This window comes from Lycium ferocissimum, chromosome 8 (genome assembly GCF_029784015.1).
Source record: "Lycium ferocissimum isolate CSIRO_LF1 chromosome 8, AGI_CSIRO_Lferr_CH_V1, whole genome shotgun sequence".
NCBI classification, from domain to species: domain Eukaryota; kingdom Viridiplantae; phylum Streptophyta; class Magnoliopsida; order Solanales; family Solanaceae; genus Lycium; species Lycium ferocissimum.
The window spans coordinates 28,755,080-28,761,195 of record NC_081349.1 but is presented as its reverse complement, the minus strand read 5'-3'; the positions used below and the strand labels follow the sequence as shown (position 1 = coordinate 28,761,195).

Sequence of the window (6,116 nt, the reverse complement as noted above, 5' to 3'; positions counted from 1 at the left end):
TCAATAAATATATTGGTCATTGACCGTTCAAAGGTTACTCGTCGGTATTTATTCGGGTCCATATGGGCTAAATAATAGGAGTCATACCTAATTGGTCCAAACTCTAACAAAGTTTTAATTTCTTTTCTTAAATTTGTTGAATTACCAAACATAATTAATAAGAATTTTTTTTTAATTATGAATATATTTAATATATCAAACAAAAAGATCTACTTTTTGAGAAAAATAGTTTTGACTCATTTTTTATGGTTAATTTAGACTACAAATTTAGTTAATTAAATCTCTGTAGTGACTTTTTAAATCAAATCGTTACATAAAGAATTAAAATAAAAGAGGGCAAACGTAATCTCAAAATATGAGGGAGGCTAATATTATGAGCTCAAAGCTGAAACAAGGTCTTTAAATTGTCTTTCTTTTTTTTTGTAAATAAAGACTTCTAATTATCAAAGTAGTGCATGTACAAGTTGGATCACTTGGAAAGAGGGCCCCAAGTTGATCTACATGGTAAGCCTCATAACAACCAGCTATCCTATAGACAAAAGAGCAAAATTACAGCTTCATGGATATATTTGAAAATCTTGATTAACATTTAGGATGCTTGAGTTGGGACATAGTTTAGAACCCTCTCTACCTTTGTTATAGTATGACTGCTTTGTTCCATAAGCCTATGTTCATCACATTGTCCTATACTCTTTTTCTCCTGAGGTACCATATATATTGAAAAACAATAAGTAGTCCAAATGTTCAAAATCTAACAACAAACTTGTTATTCAAGGGTGACCAAATCTTTATCTTTACTTATAGCCTGTTTGGCCAAGCTTATTTTTCCCCTAAAAGTACTTATTTTTTCAATAAGTGCTTATTTTAAAAAAAGTGAGGTGTGTTTGGGCTGCTTTTGGGAGAAAAAGGTTTTAGTGAAGAAAGCAGTAATAGCTTTTCGTGTTTCAAAAAAATAAATTTTTTACCAAAAAGCACTTTTTTGAAAAGTACTTTTGAGAAAAATACACATAGAAGCACTTTTTAAAAGCTCTACCAAATACTAATTGTCGTCAAAAGTACTTTTTAAATTAATTGCCAAACACAAATCAAGTGCTTTTAAACGCATTTTTTGAAAAGTACTTTTGAAAAATACTTTTTTCAAAAGTGCTTTAAAAATAAGTTCGTTTTTAAAGTTTCGCTAAACAAAGCCATTAATTATCTAAGGGATGATTGGTGTATGTTATCATTAATCATTAATCCTACTAATTTAACTAACCTTTCCTTTTTTCTATGAATACAGGTAGAAATGAAGGAGAACACAAACTCAAGTTAGCAAGGCAAACACCTCGTGTCTAGTTTAAGACTCAAACACTTTCAAAATTGGGGAAATTTCAATAATGTACAAGTATATAGTTACATTCACGTATCCATATTTTTAATTTACATCCGCATAGCCGGGCGTGGAGCCACACTATGCCGAGGGTGTTCATCCGATCCCCAAGGAAAAAAATACTATTTTTACAAGCGTTAAAATTATTTTTTATGTATATATATAGACGCGAACCCCCCAGCTTCTTCGTATGTTTACTTTTTTTTATATTTCGACCCCCTCGATTTTAAATCCCGCTCCGATACTCACGCATAGCCGTCATTCACGCGTATACAACATTATACAACAATATACAACTTTATTCACATATTGTAGACAACGTATCATCCGTATAAAAACAGATAATAACGTATGTATATACGTTTATACACACGTTACACCGATATACAATAAGTATACAAACATATACACGAGAGAAAGCTTATACACACTTCTGCTATCATAAAAATTGTATAATAAATGTGGATTCGGATAGCAGCATCCGGCGCCGGCGACCTTCCTATGATCTAAAATGTGGCAAGATTGGTGACCTGTGACGAAGGAGACGACCGGCTAATGCAGGTGTAAGAAAAGTAACATGGCTAATTCGGGTAAATATTTTCGGAAATTATCATACGTTGTTATTTTTCCTTTTAAAAAAATCATATAGTAATTAAGGATGAACTATCCTTAGGAGCGTAGCTTAATATTACCGGGATTATTTGAACTCGATACTTTCTATGCGAAGATAATTTTAATGGAGAAAAACCTTACTAAAATTAAAAGAATAATAAATACGAACTCGTAACTTTAAAAATACAATAAACTCAATGCTATCCTTAATGTGCCTCCGACTGTCATTCTTTACAAAGTGACATAAAAGGATAATTTCATCTCCTATGAATTTCAGCTTATAAAAGGATAATTTCTCATATCTCCTATGAATTTCAGCTTGTAGCACATATGCATCAACTTTTAGTTTCAAATATTATAAAAACTTTTCATATGTGCTAGTTAATGTAGAAGAAACATTATGTGACTTAAACACAGACAAGTTTATCCCTTATACGTTACTTATGTTTTCTCTCCGGACATGGTCAAAAGTTATCCTTGTACTTTACAAAATTGAATAATTTCGTCCTCAGTTAAATTTTTGGTCTAACATTACCCCTGCCTATGGGTGTTTATGATTCGATTATCCTTTAAAAGATGACCAAATCAACTTGGTCGGTTTTTTCAAACGTTAATCAAATCAAATCAATTAAGTCGATTTTTCATTGCTTCGATTTTTCTCAAGCTTTTATCGGTTTTCGATTTTTTATTGATTTTTATTTAAATATATGACAATATACGTCCAAACACATATTAAATTGGCTATCTTCTAGCATAACATTACCAAATCAATTACTCCCATTTGAGAAAAGAAAGAAATATAAACCTAATCAAGTTATATATGTACTTTCTTCAAAATTTGTATGCATCATCTAAGAATTTAGCCCTTTTCAAGGAACATAAAAAAATCTTACAATTATTTTGTTTTTGTGCAATAAATTAAAGATCTCGCTAGATATCGGTATACACCAAGATATCTTGATGAATTATTAAAGGACTCAAAACAAGTTATTTTGAGTAAGAAATAGATTTTTAGAATTATCAAAACGAAAATCACAAATCAAATTAAAAAGTAAATACAAAATTGGATTACTATAAAGGCAAAGCATAGGTTATGAATCAAGAATGCAAAAAAAAAAAAAAAAAATATATATATATATATATATATATATATATATATATATAATTTTTAGATAGATATTTAAATTGTCGGTTTGATTCGATTATTTTTAAAAAAAGAAAAAGAAAAAATCAAATCAAATTTTTGTTAGTTTATAAATGAAAAACCAAATTAAATCAAACAACCCTGCCATTGGAAAGCAATCTTGTTTTTCTCTTTGACACCTACTGGAGCTCCAATTTGAGGACAGTTTTAAACTATAACCAAAAGATAAAGAGTAAAACGTACCCATTTTTCGTAAAGAAATTGGATACGTGATGTTCATCCATTTCACTCTGGAAACTCCGTTAATAATCAGGACAAATACAAGGCGATATTACAAGAGCTTGAATGGACAAAAAGTAAAACGTGTGGCAAAATTGAGTAACATTAAATAACACAAAGGAAATTTTGAACATTTTCCCTTTCTTCTCTTTGGTTTTAACTTTTACCAGAGGTGAAATTTTATTACTGCAGAAAATAGACTGAAAGGGGTTCTTAGCTCAGTGGTAGAGCATTTGACTACAGATCGAATTACCTGGCTCGAACTCAACCAGAGTTCTTCGACTTCATGGCCCAATGGATAAGGCGCTGGTCTACGAAACCAGAGATTCTGGGTTCAATCCCCAGTGAAGTCGTTTCCTTTTTCTTAATTCTTTTTTAAACTATTCTCTTTCCCTCTTGAGGCGGAGTGCCGCACTGCTCAAGGCTCGAGATTCTAATTCGTTTACTTTTGCCTCTAAATTAACAATTTATACATATTCAATGAATTTTTCAAGACAAATATGTATTGACAAAAGTTTATCAGTTCGGCCGAACCCCAAGATAATATGCTAGCTCCACCCCTGCCTCTGCATCCCTTTTATCCACATATGAACTTTTCATGTTCCATGATTATGATTCATGAGAATCAATTAATCAAGATGCACAATATAAAGCTGACCATTTGAAAACTTCATATTCCGTTTAGAAGTTGCTACCAAACTGTTTTTCAAAAAAATGATAAGTGCATCTGTAATTCTAGGTAAAAAGTCGGTTTCTTAAAAATTTGGACCTAATTTCTAGACAGAAATAAAATATAAGATGATTGATTAAGATTAAGAGGATATAATCTCTCTTAGCACGAGAACGGATATCTAGTTGATATTGGAGTATATTTCTTTTGTATTTTGCTTTAAGGGATACTGTTATTATTTTGAACTCGAATGAATTTTTCTCTAACAAGAACTTTTGATAGTTTTTTGATGATTCTAGATATGGTAAACACCCCAATTTGTAATGTTATTTTACATACATAGTTCCTCATTATGTAAATTTTATTTAAGATTCCTACAAAAATCTCGGAAGTTGTTACGTGTGTTTTATTTGTTAAATTGATGTTTCTTTCTATGAGTCCTGAGCTGCGCGTATAAAAATACACAGATAAAACCAAAAGGCAAAAAGTACAAAATTTATGATAATTAAAGGGTATAACGTGCATCACCCCCACGTTATACCCCTTTTTTTTAAATTGTCGACCTTGAAGCCGTAAAAAAAAAAAAATTTTTTTAATAAACGGAACCCCTCCACGTTTTACAAATTATATTTGTAAAACGTGGGGGCCCCCGTTTTGAAACTTAATTTGTAAAACGTGGAGGGATCCCGTTTTACAAACAAAATTTTGAAAAACGTGGACCCCCCCCCGTTTTACAAACAAAATTTTTGAAAAAACGTGGATCCCCCGGTTTTACAAACAAAATTTTCCCCCCCTAAGGGTTTAGGGTTTAATTTGAAAAGACGTTGTTTTATTTAAACTTTTGGTTTATTTTTTTAAAAAAAAAATTTATTGTTTTTTTAATTTTTTAAAAGCATATAGTTAATTTTAGTGAAAAATTAAAAAAAATTTTTTTAATACGAAGAAAAATTAAAATATATTTAAGTAAAAAAAAAAAAAAAAAAATATAAAGTTAAATAAACGTAACATTAAAAATTAATAAATGTTAAATTACATGATAACTAAAAAGCAAGGTTTTTTTTATTTTTTAAAAATTTTGATTTAAACGTGTTATTTTTTTTAAACAAGACATAACTTTATTTTTTTAATATAAATCTAAGTCTAAAAAAAATAAGGGAAAAAATATTGAAAGTTGGGCAAACTTTAAGGAAAATTAATAACTTTGCGCTTGGACATCCGTTTTTACGCTTTTTTTTTTTTAACTTGCGTATTTTTTGAGATTCTAAAGCCGAAAAATTTCGGGTTTTTTCCCGGGCCATTTTTAAAAAAAACCTTTTATCCCCTTAATTTCAATTTTCTCCCAAATTTTAAAAATTTTTAGTTTTAATTCTTTAAAATGATGATATGAAAAGATTTTAAAATTTAAAAAAAAAGGGTAATGGGGGTGAATGTCAATTTCACTTTTGGGTTTTAATTTTTTTTAAAAAAAGGACTAATTTTCTCGACATAAAGTTGACTAAAAAAAAACCTTACAGGTTTTAAACACCACGTTTTTTCAAAAAAAATTTAATTATTGAAATTAACTATATGCTTTAAAAATGGAAAAAACAATAATTTTTTTTTTTAAAAAAAAAAAAAGCGAAAACGGTTAAACCTTTTAGACCATCTTTTCCCCTTTACAACTGGTTTTTTACCTTATATTTTTTAACTTAGATTTATATTCAAAATAAAAGGTTTTTTGGGTTTAAAAAAAAATAACACGTTTTTAAAACAAAATCTTAAAAAATAAAAAAATGTCTTGTGGTTTTAAAAATTATCATGTAATTTAACATTTATTAATAAGTTAATTTTTTTATTTTTATATTTTATTTTTTATTTTTGCTTCCAAAATATAACACATATTTAATTATTGCATGTATTAAAATATTTATTTAGGTTTTCCAAAATTAACTATATCTTTAAAAATTAAAAAAAAAACAATAAAATTTTTTTTTTTAAAAACATAGCCCAAATATTTTAAATAGAGGCAACGTCTCTAAAAATTTAAAACCCCAAAATGAGAA

The 6,116-nt window shown here is 28.6% G+C and overlaps 1 non-coding gene across 1 annotated transcript; it reads left to right on the top strand.

Moving 5' to 3' along the window:
• The first annotated feature begins 3,684 nt into the window (after positions 1-3,684).
• TRNAR-ACG (transfer RNA arginine (anticodon ACG)) lies at positions 3,685-3,757 on the top strand. The gene has a single exon. It is a non-coding gene; the product is annotated as a tRNA-Arg (tRNA).
• Positions 3,758-6,116: the final 2,359 nt, after the last annotated feature.